This window comes from Polypterus senegalus, chromosome 4 (assembly GCF_016835505.1).
Source record: "Polypterus senegalus isolate Bchr_013 chromosome 4, ASM1683550v1, whole genome shotgun sequence".
Classification (NCBI taxonomy): Eukaryota; Metazoa; Chordata; class Cladistia; order Polypteriformes; family Polypteridae; genus Polypterus; species Polypterus senegalus.
This window is the reverse complement of record NC_053157.1, coordinates 160,065,627-160,089,482: the sequence shown is the minus strand read 5'-3', so window position 1 is coordinate 160,089,482 and position 23,856 is coordinate 160,065,627. Positions and strand designations below refer to the sequence as shown.

Genomic DNA, 23,856 nt, shown 5'->3' with positions numbered 1-23,856 from the left:
ATGAAGGTAGGCTCAAAATCAAAAGTACCAGTCAGTATTTGGTGTGGCCACCAGCTGCTTGAAGTACTGCAGTGCATCTCCTCCTCATGGACTGGACCAGATTTGTCAGTTCTTGCTGTGAGATGTTACCCCACTCTTCCACCAAGGCACCTGCAAGTTCCTGGACATTTCTGGGGGGAATGGCCCTAGCCCTCACCCTGCGATCCAACAGGTCCCAGACGTGCTCAATTCCTTCGACGATAAACACGAATCCGTCCATCACCCCTGGTGAGACAAAACAATGACTCATCAGTGAAGAGCACTTTTTGCCACTCCTGTCTGGTCCAGTGAAGGTGGGTTTGTGCCCATAGGCGGCGTTGTTGCTGGTGATGTCTGGTAAGGACCTGCCTTACAACAGGCCTACAAGCCCCTCAGTCCAGCCTCTCTCAGCCTATTGCGGACAGTCTGAGCACTGATGGAGGGATTGTGTGTTCCTGGTGTGACTCGGGCAGTTGTTGTGGCCATCCTGTACCTGTCACGCAGGTGTGATATTCGGATGTACCGATCCTGTGCAGGTGTTATTACACGTGGTCTTCCACTGCGAGGATGATCAGCTGTCCTTCCTGTCTCCCTGTAGCGCTGTCTTAGGCGTCTCACAGTGCGGACATGGCAATTTATTGCCCTAGCCACATCAGCAGTCCTCATGCCTCCCTGCAGCATGCCTAATGCACCTTCACGCAGATGAGCAGGGACCCTGGGCATCTTTCTTTGGGTGTTTTTCACAGTCGGTAGACAAGTCTCTTTAGTGTCCTGGGTTTTTAGAACTATGACCTTAAATGCCTACTTTCTGTAAGCTGTTAAGGTCTTAACGACCATTCCACAGGTGCATGTTAATTAATTGATTATGGTTAATTGAACATGCATGGAAAACATTGTTTAAACCCTTTACAATGAAGATCTGTAAAGTTATTTGGATTTTTAAAACATTATTGTTGAAATACACAGTCCTGAAAAAGGGACGTTTCTTTTTTTGCTAAGTATATAATCCCATTGTATAAAAAATTAGATCAAGCTGATCTAAGTAACTATAGCCCAGTAAGCTTACCATGCACTATGGATAAATTGATAGAAGTAATTATTAACATAAAGATGGAGCATCCTATTTCAAGATCAAGTGTATTAGTGAGCAGTAAGCATGGCTTCAAATGAGAGTAATCATGTCATATTAATATGTTGGAATTCAGTGATTAAGCAATAAAAGTGATCAGTGAGCTGCATATAATATTTATCTTCAAAATTCTAAAATTTTCAAAAGTCTTTTAATTAGGCCCCACATGGTATGTTACTCATCAAGCTAAGAAAGGTGTGAACTCAGGCCACACCATGTACATAGGTACAAATCTGGGTTAAACAAAGTGTTCTGGTACAAAGAATTTTATTCAGGTTTAGATGGAATTAAAGGTGGTATCCCTCAGGGACATATGCTGCTCACATTCTCTGCTTCTATCTTTTATGTGTTTCTCCCTTCTTGTGACAGTTAGCAGCACTTCTGGTGTTGCAGCCACAATAAACTATAAACATTTAAACATGAAAGAAAGTCTAAATTTCATAAATATGTCAGGAAAAAAATTCTTACTAAAACCCCTTTTTGAACAGTCCCCTCTGTTCTAACGCATCTGTTTGATCTGATTTTCTATTCCTTCTATTGTATCTTCATACATATAAGAAAGTTTTTGTACAATGTACATATGACTACTATTACTTGCACAACTATTTTTAGTACTACAAAACTACATGTATTAATAACCTGCAATCTGTAAAAAACTCTAATGAATTTAAGCAAAACTCACAATGAACAGCAACCACTCCGAACTGACTAAGTGTGGGTGTGTGTAAGAGGGCCCAGAGTGGATGGATGCTCTATCCAGGGCTAGTTCCTATCTTTGAGCTGATGCTTGGTGGAATAGATTCCTTTCTGCTGTGACTCTAAATTGGATTAAGTGGGTTTAGGAATATTATACAATAAACTACTGCAAAATGTGTGAATCGACAAAAATAAGTCCTCCTTTATTTTGTTCTCGTATAATTTATCAAAGGTGGCTTCTTTTCAAGGCTCAGCAGGCAAGAGGAAAATGAAGTGCTGAAATGCTTGTTTCAGATTTATTCGTGTATTGCAGAATCATGAGTGGTTTGGCAATAACTAATATTATTCTTGACAGGATTTTTATTTGTAGTGTCAACAAAGCAGTGGTTAATTTTTAAATCCTATTCTAAGGAGTATTTTTCAGTACATGACACTATTATATTGTCACACTTAATAGATGTTCACATTAACACATAAGCGATTTAAGAAGATATTGCAAATACCTGCTAGCACTACGATGTTATAGAAGCATCTGACAATTTATTAAACAGTGACAACAAGGAATATGGTGGTTGCCTGAAGGATGAATCAGAGTGGGATGATGAATAAGTTAGATACACTCCAAAATACTAGTTTAAATTGCTCATTACATAAAAAGACTATGCTGATTGAGGTAATTGTCTAAAGTTACATTTAGATTAATTGGCTGTGTGTTAAAAGAATGTGATAAATTTGTGCCACATATTGCTCAAATCTTGGCTAACTAGTCACATAGTTTATTCCTCTTCACTACTGTATATAATAGACAAGTCAGGGTTCAGGGTCTGCTGTTGTTCGATTCTTGTTTCCTGGACTATAAGAAATGGAAAAGTGAAAACAACTAAAAAACTAATGCCCTCTAACAAATTCTTCAAGAGCTATTTTAATAGCCAACAATTTTCTGTTACTCACATCATAATTTTGCCTCGCTCGGGTTTCATTGAGTAGAAACCACAAGACTAGACACATCCACTTCTACAAAAAAACATTAGGGTAGGGTCTAGATGCCTTAAAATGACTGAAAAAATTCAGGAACATGTTGGATAATCCATAGGACATTACTTTTTATTCATAATGCCCACATGAAGTATTAAGTGCTGTCTTTCAATTGTCACTTTCTTTAATTTGAATTAAATTATATAGTTATTTTATTTAGTAAAAATGGTAGACATTGTGACCTGATTCAACAAAGACTGTATAAGCGGTATTGGATAATTGTTCTTAACTGTTAATTTCTTTAATTTGCAATTGTGATACATAATCTTAACACCTACATCCTTTTTATTGACAAAGAAAACATCTGCTTCTATTAGAGTATTAGATGGCACTATAAACCCAATTTCCTTATTTTCACAGCATTGCTCTCAGGTGTAGACAAGGCACACACCTTTCCTGTGTGTAAAGTGGTGTCAGGCAGTAAGTTGATAGCACTATCTTATTTCTTGTGAGGTGACAGAACCTCACTAAAAAGACGCAAGTAATCTTGATATTCACTGGGTATGATATTAATATCAGTATCCCAGTGAACAATTTCTTTTTGCTCCAGTCAATATGAGGAGCCAGTGCTTTCCCAAAATAATCTGTGGAAATGATGAGTTTAATACAAAAATGTAATGACCTTAGAATGTAATACCCCTCAATATTGGAGAGGTTTTTTATTTTTGAAGAAGAGAGGACCATATAAAATTCTCTGCAGCTCTGAAATTGATTATAGCACATATTTAATTTAAACATTACCGTTAGTAAGAGTCTACCAAGAGTAGATTCTTAAATAAAGACCTACTGCCCACAGTTAATCTCTCCCATCACTTATAGATGGTTTTACTTCTACATTACATTCTTCATTGTTCTTCCCACAGTCCTGTGCCTCTTTAATTTGCTTTATGTTTCTTGCCGTTTCACACATTCATTTTCTTAAGCTTTGTTGTTCTGAGTCTACCAACTCAAGCCTTGCAAAATACCACCCCTTCCTCTCATCATCCCTAATTGTTGGCCCATGTTTGCTCAATTTCAGCAAAAGATAGTAAAAAAGATTTTAATTATAGGATCAGGAGATCAAACATTGTCAAAAAATACAAGCGGTTGATAGACAAAAAAAGACAAGCCGATCTTTCACCAAGTCAGAAACGTAACACAAGAATCAAAAGCTGTTGTATGAAATGAATGTCAGAAAACCGAGATCAAAAAGGCACAGAGAATTGAACGTAAGATATTATTATCCACAAATAGATTAATTAGAATCACAACTACTGGAACTAATAGGTTGTGCAGACACTCCTGCAGAACGCTGGAAGAGTTGCCTAAGTAATGGTTGACACTTCTGTTACAAAACAGTAATGCTAGTGAGCAATCCAATTAGCCAATGAGGGAAGATAATAGTGTATAGTATATTAAATTTTAAGGAAGGCATACTGAAAAAAGCTAATGTGAAAATCGGATTCCCTGGGTATAAAACTCTCCATAATGCTCAAAGGCAAAGGCACAAAAAAAAACCTATAAAATGTATTTAGCATGACACAATGGATATTGGGAGTGTGGTTCCAGAAGTCATGCACCATGACATCACTGGTGTGACGTTTTATAATATGGCTGTTTAACAGCAAAACTAAGGAAGATTAGATTTTGAAGACAGACTAGGAAATAAAACAAACATCAAAAGTCAGAAATGAGTTGAAAACTGAAAAGTCAAAATAACTGTTACCAAAACTTTCTATCAAACGTTTTAAAGAACATAATTCACTACAATAACACATACAACAGCTTTTTGAATATCCACTATCTGAGATATCCATAGCATGGTCTTATAAAGCATTGTGCCTGTGATGTCATACAGTGTGATTTTCTGCACCATACCCCCTATAAGCAACTGGGAATTGCATCTTGGCAATGGAAATCTCAAAAGTACCAATAAAAAATACAAAAATGTGGCTGTGAGCTTCAATTGTCTGATATCGATGTTTTTGGTATCTGGGTATCCTAAAACGCCGAGATCTGTTTAAAACCGGAGTTTGAAATTTTTTATGAATCTAAAGTTTTCACTTCTCCCCACAGATAAAGTCCATAGCGATAATAAGTTATGGTGGAGGAGGGTTAATTAATAAATTACACTTAATTCTAATGACTTGTTTTACAACAAATAATAACAAATTGTTCTCTGATATTCAGGGCATTCAAAAATTCTTAAGGAAAGCTTAAAATATTTATTAAATCCTCATTAATTTTTAAAGATGACTACATTATAACACCTATACTGTGTACCTGACAGAATCTGAGATTGTGGATAATGACAAACAAATATCCATGTGTAATTTAGGTGTACTTACTTGTAATTAAATTTTATCAATTACCCCTTTGACAGTGAATTAGCTTTAAGTTTTTTCTGTTTTAGTAATAGACCTTTATAGTCTCCGTTTTTGACTTTGCTTAAGGTTTACATTTCATCTCCTGGTCCACCCTTTAACCCTGATATCCTAGTCTGTCGGCCAAGGGAGTGTACAGTCCCGTCTGAATAAACACATTTGTATTATGAGGTATTGAAGAGGCTATCAATGGCATCTATATAAGCTGTTAATTTGCTGATGAATTTGGAATAGATTTTTTAATAATCAGGTTTATTAAACATTATTTTATAAGTCAAAATTAATATGTTCTGTGATTTTTCTGGAAAAAGAAAATTATTATGTAGGGAGTTTTCATGCACTATGCCCTTTAGTTCCTTCTCCCCATATTACCAGGCAAGACAAATGGGTTCAACCAAATTCTACTTACTAAGCCTGTTATGCAGGTATTGTATTATGTCATAAATTATACTAAGTTAATTATAGAGTAAATAAAGATTAACAATTGTAAAGCAATGCACCCATTTTGGTCCCTTTGATTAGTAGAATGCCCCATTATTTTTCTAAGTTTGTTTGAATTTGCTAGTTGTATTGTTAACTTCAAAAGAATCATTACACCAACTTTTTAGTGTGTATCCTATTATCTTACAGACAATTAACATTATTAATATTTAAATAGAATCCTGTTATAAAAAGATATTACTATATTGTAATGAGAAAAGAATATTACTTTTCTTTTACATATTTTGATTTTCTTAGTCTTTTCAAAAACAGTAAATTACTTAAATAAATAATTTATCAAAACCTAGTTAGCCCAGTTCAGTGTTGCAGAAGGCCAGAGCCAATCCCAACGAAATGGCATCCTCCATTCCTGGAAAGGGCACCAATTAATCATATGCACTAAGACATAAGTATCTATACTCACATACTGAATACACAAGTCCCAAGTGTGGCAAATGTAGCGCAATACATTGGAATCATGAAGCTGCAGTACAAGTTACTACTGCGCCATATCACCCCTAAAATACATTTTCTATTGTCATTTCTAGTGTAAACCAACCTGATATTTCTTTGTATTAGTATAACAAATTTTGTTTACTCAGATTGCTACCTTATTTATTTTACATTACATATTTTATGGTTAAAGTAATTTTAAGGGACAGTACCGCTCACTCCTCCACAGTATTCCTGCCAACTGTGCCAGACTGTGTAACAGTTTCTAGCTACAGTCTGTAAGACTCCTCAACACCCTGCTGCCCCAGCAATCCAAATAGCTATGATAGTAAGATATCGAAACCATGTACGGACTGTCTTTTTATCATAGGGATCTTACACACATGCATAAGCATAATGTGCTTTAAGTTACATTTATTTTCAGTATTTCTACACACATGCCTACTTAATTGCTGGACTGATCTTCTCTTAACATGCACTTTATTACTCTGTGTAATCCTATAAATTTCTTGTTGTTAAGAGTCTGTTACAGTCCACATTAGTTTTTATCCTAGCTAACAAGCTATTAAGTTTATATTGCTACACCTACGTCTACCTTTGCTATTTCTGCTGTACGTCTTGTACAGCAAACACCTGTCATGGATGTCTGAATTTTTTTCCCCATTTGTGCTGGGTTGCACTGTTGATCCTGGAGATGCATCATTTTGTTTCTTTATGTACTCAGTATATGGCGATATGGGAAATAAAGCTGATTTGACTTATTACTTTCAGCATGTTATTCATATAGTTACATAAAATACTTCTATACTCCAACAGTTATTTGAAAAAAAATGTATAGTCTTTTTGGAAAATCAAATACTTTTAAGTATTTTTGGTTATTATGATATATAAAAAGTATGTTGCTGTTAACCACTGATTGCTCCTTGTTAGGTACACCTACCTACCAACAAGGTGTACCCTAATTTTCTCTACAGATACTGCGCCAATTGCTTTTGGGGTATTTGTTCAATAAGGTACCAAATGTGTGGCACGAAGATGATGGCACATGTTGAATTGCCCTATTTCACCACAGCTTGTGTGAATCTTTTACATAGCTATCCCTGCCATGAATTAGCAGCTAGACAAAATAATACAAAAAATTAATAATTTAATGTTAATCTAAAAATAATAAAAATATTTAATATACATTATGTATTTTCTAAAAGTTTTGTATAAATGGTATAGAAATGTTGGCTAAAATGCAATTAAAGTGTGACTGTACTGTATATATAATGTAACTTTTTTATTATTTTTTTGGCTCTCTTTGGACTTCTGATTTCAGGTAGGAAATATTTGTTGTATCTAAATTATTTTCTTATTTTGAGTATTTAAAGGCTGCTTGAAAATTAAAGAAGAGTTTATCTTGTGTTATTGTTAACTTATTCAAAGTATTTCAAAATATAATTATGTTTTTAACTTAACATGTTATTTACCAAATATTTAGTTTTAAAATGTAAAGATTATAAATAGTATTCCATTGAAAGGTGTTTAACTGTTTGAACTCACTCCAAAACTAAAATGAAAAAAAGTTTTTTTTTCTGCTTAAGAAGGTTGTATTTCAAAGAAACGAAGGTAATGCATGTTTGAAATAACAGAAAGTACTACGTAAACTGTAAAAGACAGAAAAACATTAACTTGTGACTTTTATTTTTTGTGAAAATTCAACTTTCAGAACACTTTGCTGTGACTAGTATTTTGCAGAGTTCAATTCATGCATTGAAATTATTTTGGAACATCTTTTTTCATCATTATCAAAGCTTTTCTTTGGCAGGTTAAGTGTGCACTTATAGTTTTGCATATCTGTAATCACCAATCTTTAATGAAGAATAACAGAGTGTGTCACATTTTATGATAGATGCATGTTTATATACTGGTTATTTCATTGTATAATAATTTCAAATTTGTAATGGTTTTTACCATTTAAACCCTTATTCACCCCTATATTAGACTGCAACCTTTCTGAATGGTAGGTTTCACCCTTATCTACCCCTACACTAGTTCCAGTAATTTCTTTTTTCCTTTTCGTTTCAGAGTTCTACTTTAATTGTGTATGCCTGTTTTGCTTTATCTTAACATTCTTGGTAGGCTGACTAGTGTTGCAAGTGCTGCCTTGTTTTGGCTTTGTACTTGTACTCCTGTAGGTTCTTGTTAGTGTTCCAACTTCTTTACTAAGGAATGTGTTTCTCCTGTTTCAGTTATGGGATCTATGCTAAAGTAACTAACTAACCTGGTGTAGTTTGTACTGGCTACAGCAAAACATTCCACTGATTTCCATGTATCCTTGAATATTTGGGTTAATATGTGAAGGTCACCAACTTATGAAGTCCATGTTAGTGCAGCCAAGGCACTACAGCATTAGTATATACAATACTAAGTACTGTCTACCAAATAGATTTTGTTGGGAGTGGGGTACAAAACAGTATATGACATAACTTCTAATTCTTTATAATATAGCCCATATACACCTTATATGTATACTCCTACATTTGTACATTTCTGATGGAGAAGGTTTGTGTTGACAAATACTTTTTGACAGAGATTATAGAATGCTCACATAATTAACTTTTTAGCTATGCTTTATAATTATTACATGTAAGATATTTTTATAGAGTTCATTAATGCTTAAAAGCAATCACCTTCAAACAATAACAAAGTACTGCTTGCTTCAATTCCTTGTTCATGGATCTAATTTCCAATTGCCATTCTGATCCCTCCACCTCCATTGTACTTTATCTCCATAAACAATTAATATTGTATACTGTGCATAGTAGTTTCACTTTTACCGTGTAAAAAAATAGAAATGGGAATAAAGTTTGCGTAGCTATTAACAAAAGAACAATACAAAATCAGAAGTACAAGCAGTAAATATAATGGCTAAGCATACAGTAGGTCAGGAGAAAATGTATTAATCGCCAGAAAAACTAAGGTTATTGCCTTAATATGCGTATCAGTGCAGAAATCATTTACTCGGTAAATAATATATTAATATTTATCAAAAACAAAAATTCTATCTTGGATAAGCATGGAGTAGACCCCACAAAAGAAAAAATAATCCTTCAGTAAGCTTAAATGCACTTTAATATCCTAGTTATCCATAATAACCTAGTTATTAAAGTCTGACTTCTTAAATGCCATGAAAACCCTTGTTTCAGTAGGAGGAACCGTGATATTAGTCTCTGGGACACCAGGTTAAGACATATGGATTTCTCAGTGAGTAACTTGGTTGTGTGACCATGTAAACCCTAAAACCAGGTTGCAGTTAAGGATTTTGTAATCTGTGCACTCTGTAAACCTGGACATGTCCAGTAAATTTTTAGTAATCTCTTTCCAAACAACTCTATTTCTCCACACGCATCCAGCAACTGTGGGTAGAAAACATTAGAAGCGTCCATGGACATAGATTTGCTAAAGCAAATGCTCTGGTGATAGCATTATTCCTATGCTGGTTGAAATAAGTTGCATCATCATTTCAGAAATTGCTACATTTATGATAATGAGCACAACATACTGTTCTAAGCTCAGCAGCATAATCTCAGAAGATGTAGGGTCAGTTTAATTGTGTTGTCAGTTTGAGATCATCCTGTACAGATCTGGTTTTAGTACGTATTTACAGTAAGCAGCAGACCAAGACTGAGATTAAATGCAGTTGCAGTGTATTTCTTGGAGTTGGGGCAACGGAACAAAGTTGTGTACTAAATTAGGCCACTTCATAAGCATGTTCAGTAGAGTTAGTACGGAAGGAAATGTTATAAATTGTATCCTGAATGCAATAGACAGACTGTTACAGGCTTACATTTGGATTGAATTATTCAGTGATACCAAATCAATTATATATAATATATCTTTTTAATATAATATTTAACTTCCTATTAATATATGAAGCAGTAGTATTTCAGCAGTGGCATTATTGGATTAAAAGAAAATATGCAATATGCATCATAACAAAATTAGAAAAGTGCATAAATTTGGGCACCCCAACAGAGATATGACATCAATACTTAGTTGAGCCTCCTTTTGCAAATCTAACAGCCTCTAGACACCTCCTATATCCTTTGATGAGTGTCTGGATTCAGGATGGAGGTATTTTTGACCATTCTTCCATACAAAATCTCTCCAGTTCAGTTAAATTTGATGGCTGCCGAGCATGGACAGCCTGCTTCAAATCATCCCATAGATTTTCGATGATATTCAAGTCAGGGGAATGTGATGGCCATTCCAGAACATTGTACTTCTCCCTCTGCATGAATGCATTTGTAGATTTCGAACTGTGTTGTTGGGTCATTGTCTTGTTGGAATATCCAACCCCTGCGTAACTTCAACTTTGTGACTGATGCCTGAACATTATCCTGAAGAATTTGTTGATATTGGGTTGAATTCATCCGACCCTCGACTTTAACAAGGGCCCCAGTCCCTGAACTAGCCACACAGCCACACAGCCCCACAGCATGATGGAAGCTTCACCACATTTGACAGTATGTACCAGGTGTTTTTCTTGGAATGCGGTGTTCTTCTTCCGCTATGCAAAACGCTTTTTGTTTTGACCAAACAACTCAGTTTTTGTCTCATCAGTCCAAAGTACTTTGTTCCAACATGAATTTGGCTTGTCTAAATGAGCATTTGCATACAACAAGCGACTCTGTTTGTGGTGTGAGTGCAGGAAGGGTTTCTTTTTCATCACCCTGCCATACAGATGTTCTTTGTGCAAATTGCGCTGAATTGTACAATGATGTACAGATATACCATCTGCAGCAAGATGTTCTTGCAGGTCTTTGGAGGTGATCTGTGGGTTGTCTGTAACCATTCTCACAATCCTGCGCATATGCCGCTCCTGTATTTTTCTTGGCCTGCCAGACCTGGGTTTAACAGCAACTGTGCCTGTGGCCTTCCATGTCCTGATTACATTCCTTACAGTTGAAACTGGCAGTTTAAACCTCTGAGATAGCTTTTTGTAGCCTTCTCCTAAATCATGATACTGAACAATTTTAGTTTTCAGATCTTTTGAGAGTTGCTTTAAGGATCCCATGCTGTCCCTCTTCAGAGGAGAGTCAAAGGGAAGCACAACTTGCAATTGACCACCTTAAATACATTTTCTCATGATTGGACACACCTGTCTATGAAGTTCAAGGCTTAACGAGCTAATCCAACCAATTTGGTGTTGCAAGTAATCAGCATTGAACAGTTACATGCATTCAAATCAGCAAAATTACAAGGGTACACACATTTTTGCACAGTTTTGTCAGTTTTTTATATTTGATTTAATTTCATACAACTAAATACTGCTTCACTAAAAATCTTTGTTCAGAAAACACCCCAGTACTCAGACGTTCCTAGGACATATCACTGTTATCTTTTTTGTTGAAAGTAGAGTAAATTATTATGCAGGCTGAGAGGGGTTCCCAAACTTTTTCATATGACTGTATATACTACATGATATACATGTTGTTTATTTGACCAACTTAAATTTAATTTAAATTATATTTTTGTCCCTGACAAAACCCTACTGCTGGAATCAAAGTAATCCTGATTCTTTGGATCCAAGTTATCCAATGCAATCAGATCACTTTTGAACAACTGGGCCATGAGGATCATCTCCTTTTAGTGTCATACTACAAAGTCTGCTGCTAGTATAGTATCATTTCAGATGCACTGCAACTGACCCACTGGCTCCATTGTTTTCAGATCCACAGCTGATGAAGATGGTTAGCTGTTTTTTGTGCAGTTCAAGGATGCTGGAGGGAGAACTCCATAAGTGGATTTGCACATGTAGATGAGTGGTTTTGAGAAACCAGGTTTCTGCCTTTATCTGGTTACTCATATCATCCTGATTTTAGTGTGTGTACGTAAGTGCACTCACTACAAAAAGAATAAACAGGCTACTAGTGGTATCACTGAATGAAATCACATCTGGGATGCAGGAGCCATACCAGTGTATATCACTGGAAAATTTGTTTTGAAATTTTGGTCTGCTTCAGGTATTCAGATGGTTAATACAGAGCCAACTTATTATATGTTGATTATTGGTTATTTTCTGCAGCATCTTTTTATAGAAAGCCAAGAAAATGTTCAACAATTTTTTGAAGATTACACATTCTAGTGTCTTTCAATTTCTGAAGATTAATCAATAATTCAATTGGTTAATTATTTACAGTATGTCTTTAAAATCACTATTTTAAGGCAGTTGCATCCCAGCAATTGGACTCCAGAATGATCTTTAATTGGTGGTTTCCTTCGGTGTGGTGTTTACATGCTGTATTGTTCCTGTGTTCATTAATGTCTCTTCCGTTACTCCACAGATTGGTGACTTGGTTACTTGAAACTGATCTCATGTAAGTTTAAGTATGTTTGTAAATGAGAAATGGTTCATAGCATTTCTGTGTAACTGGTATTATTTAGCTCTAGGTCCTCTGTGACGCTGCATAAGACATTGTGAGTTCATAAAACAAATAAATTGGCACAATGAATATTTTGATATTCATCAGTTTTTTTCATTCTGGTTTTCCATTAGAAGAAATCATGATGTTATGCCTGCCTTGGCAGCGGTGGTTACAATGCAGTACCCAATTTCAGACAGAGTAGAAAAGGCTTTAAGTAGTTGTGGAAGGATTGCAAGAGCACTCATCAATAATCTGTGTAGACTCCGCACAAAAATTACTCAGATTAGTAATTGGGCACTGGACACTGAAAACATGAGGCAGCCTGTACCACCTGCTGTTTTACTTCTTTAAATGTTGCATTTTACTACATAATTATTGCTTGATTAAAAATTGTCTCAAATGAAAGTTAATATCTAAAAAAGTAATGTATTTATATAGTAATATATTCTTCACATCCAAAAATAAACAGGTAAATAAGAAGTAATGAGTGAATCTCTGGATTTACCATCTCCTACATTACTTATAATTTGCATTAAGTGAACAAAGTGATTATCAATTTCTGAAAGTATATGTTGATGTTAAATTAACCATTTTTGTTAAAGGTACAGTAGAATCTTCTTTTTTAAAAAAAATCATAAAATAGAAACTTGCAAGAAGTATTGTGTGTATAACATTTAGCACAAGCAAAGACTGTAACTATAACTAATTATTTTTTTACAATCCAAGGACATTACATTCAGAGCTCTGCAAGAAAGACAGGAAGAAGTGATTTGATTTGTTGGATAATGTTGAACTGCATTAAGCGAAAGATGACTGGGCCATCTGATTACACTAATGCAGTATTCATCAAGAGAGATTGCTTTAAAGATTTCATGACTCTTCCATTATCCTTCTAACCACACAGCATTATTACTTATTTTATCTCATGTAGCAGAGCTGTTTACCACTTCTTTAGCTTATCAAAACTGGTTATAACAAAAGGCCTTTTAAGGCATGAGCTTCTTACATAGAGTATAAAAACCCCTGCCCTTTGAAGGCTGAATGCTGAATTACAAAAGAACCATTTTTTGAAGAAGAATTACCCAAAGATAGTTTTTCACCATAATTTACATTCCCAGTTTAACAAAGGAGACACATTGTGCTTGAAGTGTTTGCCTTCTTTTTGTTTCATATTGGTTTTTTTTTTTGTATTTAAATTATATGTTTATTCTTGCATTGTAAAAGTGTTTGGTAATCGTGAAACAAGTTTATTTGCAAATTTATTTAATGCACATTAGCTATATGTCTCCCAAAATTAATAGTTTAAAAGCCAAGACTCAGTATGTCCTGTATGTTACACTAAGTGTAGAAAATTACTACTTTTGTGTATATAGTAACACTATATGTCGAGAGACTCCAACAGAATCACATCATATGTAAATCTAGAGAGTTCATGGAACATAAAAAGAATATCTTTTAGAAAGTTTGGCCCCTTTAATGAGACTTTTTATAATCAAATACATTGTCTAGTTACCTAATTATATAATCAAATAACTGATAGATGTGTTTAGATGAGAAGAAAGTTCAGTTAAGTGGTAGCTCAACATAAACCATACTAGTGATATCAAAAATTAAGCAATCACAATGATTGTATAACACTGAAGTACAATTAGAAATACATAAAGGTGAAATGTTAGCAATGTTAAAAGCAGACACTGCAGCTCTTCGCTAAGTCCCACTAGGATAGATAAAACATGATGCATAGTTGAGTATTTATGTGCAAAATATAGATTCTCATCCATCCATTGTCTAACCCGCTGAATCCGAATACAGGGTCACGGGGGTCTACTGGAGCCAATCCCAGCCAACACAGGGCACAAGGCAGGAACCAATCCTGGGCAGGGTGCCAACCCACTGCAGGACACACACAAACACACCCACACACCAAGCACACACTAGGGCCAATTTAGTAACGCCAATCCACCTAACCTGCATGTCTTTGGATTGTGGGAGGAAACCGGAGCCGGAGGAAACCCACGCAGACACGGGGAGAACATGCAAACTCCACGCAGGGAGGACCTGGGAAGTGAACCTGGGTCTCCGAACTGCGAGGCAGCAGCGCTACCACTGCGCCACCGTGCCGCCCCTATAGATTCTCATATTGTGCATATGTTTCTCAACAAACTCTGGGAAAACAAAGCCTTGTTGCTTATACAAAAATAAAATCAGTGAGCCTTTATTTTTTGACATGTACTTTAAATGTGTTGTTTCTTAAGTTGGTTAAAAAACATTGCTTTGCTACCTGGGTGGAACGTCCCCTGATAACATCAAGGTTTCTTTTGGACCAACTGCATTATTTGCATGTTTTTTCCATCTCAATGTTTATTTGTTATAAGCAGTTAATGTTTGTATTGCATTTTGATTGAACCCGGAATTGTGTTGGGTAGCATTGTGGCTGATGTTTGGAGCTTAGTGGCAACCCCTTGTGGTGATAATCTTTATACTGGTCAATCCATGAATTTACAAGAGCTACGGATTGAAAAAGTGAGCAGGCCAATGAGTATGCAAAAAAAAAATGTTTGTAATAAAATTGCTTTGATATTTTTCCTGTTTTATGTATTCTAAAATATACACATTGAAACTATTCTCTTTTAAAGAAAACATTCAGATGATGGCCTTTTTATGTTATAAATTATCACCATTTATTCACTTTACACCTGAACTGCTTAATACATACCATGCATAGTTATGTGTCTTCAATATATGTTTAAACCTTTATCATAGTATTTATTAATAACTTATAATTCCTACGAAATCATGACAATAAACATACTGAATTACTTAATGATCCTATATGAGCATTCACTTCTAGTGGTTTTGCTGGTTGACTTTACTATTGTCTGCCTATGCATGAAAGTGTGTGCATTGTTAGAACATTAGAAAAGTAGCACAGTCCTGACAAGAACAAACAAACAAAGCTCATCAATCCTATTCATCTAATTTCTCTAAAAATACAATTGAGTCAAGTGTTCAAGGTCCTACTATCTACTACACTACTTGGTAACTTATTGTATGTGTCTATGTTGTGCATTTTCAGTATACTCTGTGTGTACGAGTATGTCCTGGGATGGATGAATATCCCAAATGTAACTGATGTCTTTAACCTACTATGCCTTGTTTGCTACTGGAATTAAATCGAGCTCTCCAGCTAGACTAATTTATAATAGGCAGGCGAAGAAAACTGATGGACTATGGCTTCTTAAATAGTACATTGTGATGAAATACTATATCTCTACATTTTTTTCTTACTTGTGTTTATCTTTTAATTAAATAGTAAAAGCAGTATTTGTATATACTGTGGCATGAAGTTTAATTTCAGAAGAAGTGCAAAAAATACACCACAGAATATTACTGATTCTGTTTCTTCAATTAATATTAATAATTTTCAAAGTGTGTAGCCATTACATTCCTATAAACATAGATAATATCAAATAGTCACAATAATAATACATTATACATTATGCTGAAATATTACATCTCTACATTTTTTTCTGTTGATCATTAGCAGTTTAATGTGTAAAATATGTTACAGACAACTTAAAGACATCAATCAAATGAATAGTTGTATCACAGTTAACTATTTACTCACACATTACTGTAAGTTCAAAGGAAGATTATAATTTTAACTAGCTGAAATACCGAGCATTGCCCAGGAGGAAAATAAAGTGTTTCTTATTTAATTGCTTGAGAAATATATAATAAAAAAACACAACTTTAAAAAAATTAACAAACAATAAAGACACACTAATGCGCTTGTCTTGCGGTCTTGTATATGTATGTTATCATCCATTTGATGCTCGGAACCGGCCAACTCTATTTAATTTGAAAAGCAACAGGGGAGCGGTGCTGCTTAAACATAAAGAATGCTGGCAGTCACCTGCTATATACTGTACTAACTGTTTAAGCAGAAAGTAAAAAGTATTAAAATTGTCAGAACTACTCTGAGCTATGAGTTCTCTGCTATGTGCATCTGTGTTGCCGACGTGCTTGCATCGTTTATGCATTAGCAGCTAAGTGACTGTCTTTCTTAGGAGGTTTCCTTTTGCCGGTGTGCTGGCCAAGCTTCTGTATGTGGAGATGGAGCCCTTACCCCAACACTATGTCTCACGTCCGGGCCGGACAGACACACGCACACCTACACGCATAGAACTCTATTTAATTTCAAAAGCAACAGGGACGTACGGTGGTGCGCAAACATAAAGAGTGCTGCCAATCACCTCCAGTTTGCCCTCTGATGGTCGTTCCGAGTGTCAACTGAATGATAACATGCATACAAAACCGTAAGACCACTCCTACCCTACCCTACCCAGAAGGGGTGGGTGAAGGCTGATTTCACCCTACAGTATTTTTAGTTGACCAATGAGAAACGTGTACCAAGTGTCATGAAAATCGCTCCAACCGTTCAGACGTGATGCTGGAACATCCATACATACACACATTGACTTTTATATATATAGATAAATAGCATGAAGTTGACAAATGGTCACAAATGTACTTTATCTGAGCTGGAGAGCTGCCTCGGAGTGAATGGTCACTTTACTAGTCACTCATGGGAAGTTTATAGTTGGTTTAAAAGGAAGAGCAGTATTCTCTTTAAAGGGAAGAGGAGCTTTCTCTTAAAGATAAAGTAAAACTTAGGATGGGGTGTGTAAGAAACAATCCAGTGGAATAATGGAGAGCCATGTTTGGATGACCTGGGCACAGCTCAACTACCTGTCTAAAATACTGGTAAGCCGTGTACTGCATACCTCTCTTAATTGTACCTTTGTTGAGCCTGCATAAAAGAGAAGAAAAGATTTTTGAATTACCTGGCTTTATTCATTTAGGATAGGTATTAATTCAGCTAGTGTTTAAACAAGTAGACAGGTGATCAGTAAACTTAAAAATAATGTGTAGAATATTGACATTTTCCTGTGGAATATTGTTGCCTTCAGTAGACTGCTGTCTTGGCATTATTGTAAATTTTCTTCCTAGAAGAATTAATAAATTAAAGTGAAAATATATATACAGCTGCTGTAATATAACCTCATGGATTTTTAAGGGGAGTTAATAAATTAGAACACTGTTTGCAAAGTATTTTTATGTAACCTTTTCAGTAGTTATTATCATTTTAATTTTATGACTGCACATTTTAAATTGGATGTCAAAGGTTTGACATTTCTCATGACAACACGCTCTGTTAAAGATATGCTTTCAGTCCCTGTCTGTAAGTTTGGTATTGCTTATCATCTTATTTGTGGCAGATGAGCACATTCTAAATATAGCACTCCATCCTGATGGGCAATTTTTGTGCCTCGTTGGCATGGAGTCCAGACGTGACAGAACAGGTTGTCGGAAGTGTATTGGAATTTATCAGTCTTGGTTTCCATGGAAGCCTTCAGACTGCATGGCTTTCTTTCTCTTTGAAACAAGATTTTGTAAGTGCCTGTTGCCCAAGACAGAAACCTTTTGATGCCTAGGAAAAAAAACATGATTCTGCACTGTTGCTAACAATAGTAGTAAAGCATATTATCCATGCAGAAAGTGCTGATTCTGTCAAAGTGTGAATTGTTCTGCATTATAAGCATATTATTCTCTATTTCAGTATTTTTTAAATAATTTATCTGTTACATATAGAAACATCCATTTATATGTAAAGGTTATAATGTTGCATTCTCTCTATTTTTTTCATAAGATCACAGTAAGTTACAACATTTGTATTCAGGGATAGTTTTTACTGAAATAACTACAAAGATCAGTCATATTGCTGTCATATATCAAGTGGAATAAAAAAAATGTATTATTTGAAATAAAGTATGTTATTTTCAGTGAATAGCCTTGCATTTTAGTTTAAAGTTAATCAGTCTCCTTTAACTTACAAAAGTTTACATAAAGTATTTAGAAATCACAATTGCACAACAACATAAAGACCTATTTAATTGTGACTTCTCCATACTAATGAAAAATTGCATGAGAACATTCAGGTAGTTGTTGACTGCACTACTGACTACATCAACTTCTGTATGAACATTGTAGTTCCAGTAAGAACAGTACGCTGCTATGCTAACAACAAGCCCTGGATTACAAGTGACATCAAGGGCCTTTTGAACCAGAAGAAAAGGGCTTTTAAAGGCAGTGATAAGCATGAGCTCAAGCATGTGCAGAAAGTCTAGTCTCCAAGTCTAGCTCAGGGCGGTGAAGGAGCAGTACAGGAGAAAGCTGGAGCAGAAGTTGCAGAACAACAGCATGATGGAAGTGTGTGATGGGATGAAGATCATCACTGGCTGCAGCTCGAAGCAGGGTGCCATCATCGAGAGAGACGTGGAGAGAGCAAACCAGATGAACAACTTCTTTAACAGGTTTGACCACCCTAACCCACTCTCACCTCGGAGTACTGCACCCTCCACTCATCCTTCTGCTGATATCAGCATAGGAGAGAGTTTCCCCCCCCCACCCACAATTACAGCAGCCCAGGTAAGCAGATAGCTGAGTAAACTTTGTCCCAGCAAAGCAGTAGGTCCAGATGGAGTATCATCATGACTGTTGAAGGCCTGTGCGCTGGAGCTGGGAAGACCTCTAAAGCGCATATTCAACCTAAGCCTGGAACAAGGGAGAGTCCAGAGGCTTGGGAAAACATCTTGCATCACCCCAGTCCCAAAGGTATCATGTCCTAGTGAGCTGAATAACTTCCGGTCTGTCGTTCTGACATCACATGTGATGAAGACCATGGAGCAGCTGCTGCTTCACTACCTGAGGCCACAGGTCCACCACACCCTCGACCCTCTGCAGTTCGCATACCAAGAGAAGGTGGGAGCGGAGGATGCCATCATCTATATGTTACACCGATCTCTTTCCCACTTGGACAGAGGCAGTGGTGCTGTAAGAATTATGTTTCTGGACTTCTCTAGCGCCTTCAACACCATCCAACCTCTGTTCCTTAGGGACAAGCTGACAGAGATGGGAGTAGATTCATACCTGGTGGTGTGGATCGTGGACTATCTTACAGACACACCTCAGTATGTGTGTCTCTGGAACTGCAAGTCTGACATTATGGTCAGCAACACAGGAGCGCCACAGGGGACTGTACTTTCTCCGGTCCTGTTCAGCCTGTATACATCGGACTTCCAATACAACTCGGAGTCCTGCCACGTGCAAAAGTTCGCTGACGACACTGCTATCGTGGGCTGCATCAGGAATGGGCAGGAGGAGAAGTATAGGAACCTAATCAAGGACTTTGTTAAATGGTGCGAGTCAAACCACTTACACCTGAACACCAGAAAAACCAAGGAGCTGGTGGTTGGTTTTAGGAGACCTAGGCCCCTCCTCGACCCCGTGGTTATCAGAGGTGACTGTGTGCAGAGGGTACAGACCTATAAATACCTGGGAGTGCCACTAGATGATAAACTGGACTGGTCTGCCAATACTGATGCTCTGTGCAAGAGAGGACAGAGCCGACTATACTTCCTTAGAAGGCTGGCGTCCTTCAACATCTGCAATAAGATGCTGCAAATGTTCTATCAGATGTTTGTGGCGAGTACCCTTTTCTACGCAGTGGTGTGCTGGGGAGGCAGCATAAAGAAGAAGGATGCCTCACGCTTGGACAAACTAGTGAGGAAGGCAGGCTCTATTGTAGGCATGGAGCTGGACAGTTTGACATCTGTGGCAGAGCGATGGGTGCTGAGCAGGCTCCTGTCAATCATGGAGAATCCACTGTATCTACTAAACAGTATCATCTCCAGACAGAGGAGCAGCTTCAGCGACAGACTGCTGTCACTGTCCTGCTCCACTGACTGACTGAGGAGATCGTTCCTTCCCCACACTATGCAACTCTTCAGTTCCACCCTGGTAAACGTTAACATTATACAAAGTTATTGTCTGTTTTATCTACATTTTATCACTCTTTAATTTAATATTGTTTTTTTATCAGTATGCTGCTGCTGGAGTATGTGAATGTCCCCTTGGGATTAATAAAGTATCTATCTATCTAAAATGTGTAACTTTGTGTAAGCAAGTGTGAAGTGCTTTCCAAGCTGAATGTACCTTCTGTTAACTTCTAATGTTGTTATGAAGTACATGATTCCTTATTTACCTAAAAGAATTGTAAAAGGCTATCCTTGTAGGTGGTTTTGAAAGCATGTTTGGCTCCCTTGGTTCCCATGCTTATGATTTTAATAGAGTGTCAGAGAAGTCTTTCGTCAATTACTTGATATGGTTGATCTTCTTTATTCTTATTATTAATATGCATAAAAATATCGATACCTTTTATCATGTGCCTAGAATTAGAAATGTTTATAAATGAGAGGGTACCATACCGTCTATCAAGTTAATTTGCTTAGCTATGTTTCCCAAGTTATTACCCAGATATTTCTTACTTCTGCATCGTACCTGATTCTGTAGTTTGTTTCCAGAGTTCTTTGTGTGAATAGGCCTCAGATTGTCTTAAATGCACTTCCTCTTAATTGCCACTGGTGTTCTCTGGTATGTGATTTACTATTTAAATTTAAAATTGCTGCTTATTTCATAATTTATGAAATATGTATGTATGTATTCTAGATCTAAGAAGATTTTACTGTTTTTACATGTCAAAATGACTAAAATATGCCATAAATATCAAGTAGGCAAGATGGCAGAAGAAACACGTCCAGCAATATTATCAAGGAGTATTCCACTAAAAACTTAAGACTTGTTCAAGGAATGTATAGAAAAGAACAGCTATCTGGGTTAACGCATCTTGTCAAAGCCATTTGTTCTGTAGTACTTCAGTTCAGTTCATTTTATTTATTACACATCCCTATGGTCAGGTTAAAAACATTCTACACATGGACAAATATAATTATCTTTGTCTAAAACACTAAATACTGTTTAATACACTAATTATTTTCAAATGTTCACTATGCATTTGGTGATTGATTATTATTTCATATTAATTCCATTATTATGATGCTTAATGGTTCTGATGGAGGTATCGTTTTTAAGGATTATAATTTAAATGAAGGCAAATTGCTAACAGAAGAGAAGAAAACTAAGAAACAAATGCAATGCGATGAAATAAGTTAATTTCTTAGAATTCTGCTCCAATTAAATCTTGTCACATTGATAGGCTGAAATGTCTCAACATAAATGAGTCAATACACTTTTGCTGCTTATCTAGTTTAAATCTAAGTTATATTACAACCACAAAATGTGTTGTGATTACTTTTTTGACACTTGTATCTGTAGATACATTAAAAATACTTCAATGGCCTAAATCTCTCTCTCTCAGAAATTCCTGGCAATTTTGTGGCAGTTTGATTTATTTGATATATCTGTTTCCTTCAATATTTAGTGAGTTGCTATTTTATAAGGTATGTCGTACTAATTTAAAAAAAATACTTCAAAAGATGACAATGTAACTGTGGCAGGTTCTTAATGATGTATTAAAAGTGTGGCACGGCCAGTCTACAAAATACCTTGTAGTAATCAGTGGTCTCATTAGCTGTACACTGAAATTATTCCCTGGTACTACAGAATTTAAATAAAATTAGGGTATAAAGAAAATTATCAGTAAGAATATGCATATCTTAAGGAGACAAATTGCATTTTACATGGATATGAAGTCTACAAACAAAAACTACACCAGCAATACCAGCATTATATCTATTAAAGTCCACTGCAACTCTGCTCTGTCTCTTTCATTATGAATGCTAACCCCCTTTAAAGTATGCACCAACCTTCCATTCTCCCATGCACACTTTGACTACTGATAAATGAAGTCTTCTTGGTAGAACAGTCACAGATTCTTCCTAATATTGGGCTTGTTCACTGACCAACAAATTAGACTCCAAGAGCCAAAAACTTATGCATTTTTATGGGTCACAAAAATACCTCCAAAACTGATATGATTTGGAAACAAGATGAGGCTGGTTAACACTGTTGCAAACCTGAACACTATTAGTACTACAGTAGTAGCAATGGCTGTTACACTCTTCTTCATCATCATTGACATGACGCTTCATACAGTCAAGCACTAACATCTGCATGTGTTTCTAATTTATTTGTTTTCTAAGAAAGTTCCCAACCTCTTTCATGAGCTCTCTTGATGCTGCCTGTCAAACGTCTAGTCCTGCTCAGCATGCAGCATCAGTGTGGTGTACATTAGTGTTTAAGGCTTTTGACATCAAACCCTGAGGTTGTGGGTTCAAATCCTGCTACTGATGCTGTGTGACCCTGAGCAAGTCAGTTGACCTGCTTGTGCTCTGATTGGAAAACCAAAAGAAATGTAACCAATTGTATCATTAGTGTTGTACGTCACGTTGGATAAAGCCAGCCTATGAAGTACATGCAAATTACCTCATTCTACTTTTACCTACAAAGGGCTCTCTGCACTATGCTACAATATTTTCTAACATGTTTTTATTCTGTATCTTTTAATAAAGCAATATAGGAAAAAAATGAAATCTAAAAATGTAATTTAGTTTTCTTTTTCTGTTTCTTTATGCACATGGCTGTCTATGATGTTCGCTATCAAAAGAGAGGCAGCATACTTTTTATCTGTTCAGCTTTACTTTGGCAAGGGTTCTAATGTTAGCATATGAATAAACAAGGATATTTGTACAGATTTGCACAGTATCTCTTAGTGTTTCCTTAGTTACTACTGTATGTCTAGAGAGAAGATGAGCACAATGAACTTTTTCAGGTAATTCATTATATGTGAGTTTTTTTCTTTCATTTTTTTTCTGTAACTTCTAGTTGGTCCTCATTTTTACTCATAAATGTGAACATTTCTTTTGCTACTGTATAATGCCAATGGGCTCTCTATTGCCAGAGGCAATCTACTAAAATGAGTTGAATTAAGTGTTTTAGAGCATGAATCACATGGTACACTGACAAGCCATATTTCCATCCTAAAGATACACAGGGTGACAGCCTGAGAGAAGGCAAAAATATACTTGATACAAGACTCAATGTACAGTATGATTCAGTTTTTTCTGGGATAATTTATTAATTCAGTAGATTCTGGGCTAGGGTGTATAATGCTGTGAGACCTGAAACATCCTATGAACCCAGGAAACACCACTGATGATGCATCTCAATGCATCTGTATGATGTATGTTTCATCCATTTAAAATTAATCATCCAGGTTTGAACCATGACTTGTGCCTGGTGCTATTCTCAACATGAATATGAATAAGCATGGTTAGATAATAAATGAATGAAGCAATGAAAAATACATGTTTTAACAGTAGGAGACATCTCTGTGCAGTGCTAATGT

The 23,856-nt window shown here is 36.0% G+C and overlaps 1 protein-coding gene across 5 annotated transcripts in view; it reads left to right on the top strand.

Moving 5' to 3' along the window:
• Positions 1 to 23,856, top strand: part of kcnip4a (potassium voltage-gated channel interacting protein 4a) — a 1,100,580-nt gene that overhangs the window by 479,634 nt on the left and 597,090 nt on the right. Inside the window, exon 1 of one of the 5 annotated variants that reach the window (XM_039751578.1) lies at positions 17,332 to 17,354. The exons of the other annotated variants lie outside the window; for them this stretch is intronic. The gene's annotated coding sequence lies outside the window, so the exon portion shown is untranslated. Of the gene's footprint in view, positions 1 to 17,331; positions 17,355 to 23,856 lie in introns of those variants that run through there. 5 annotated transcript variants of the gene reach the window in all.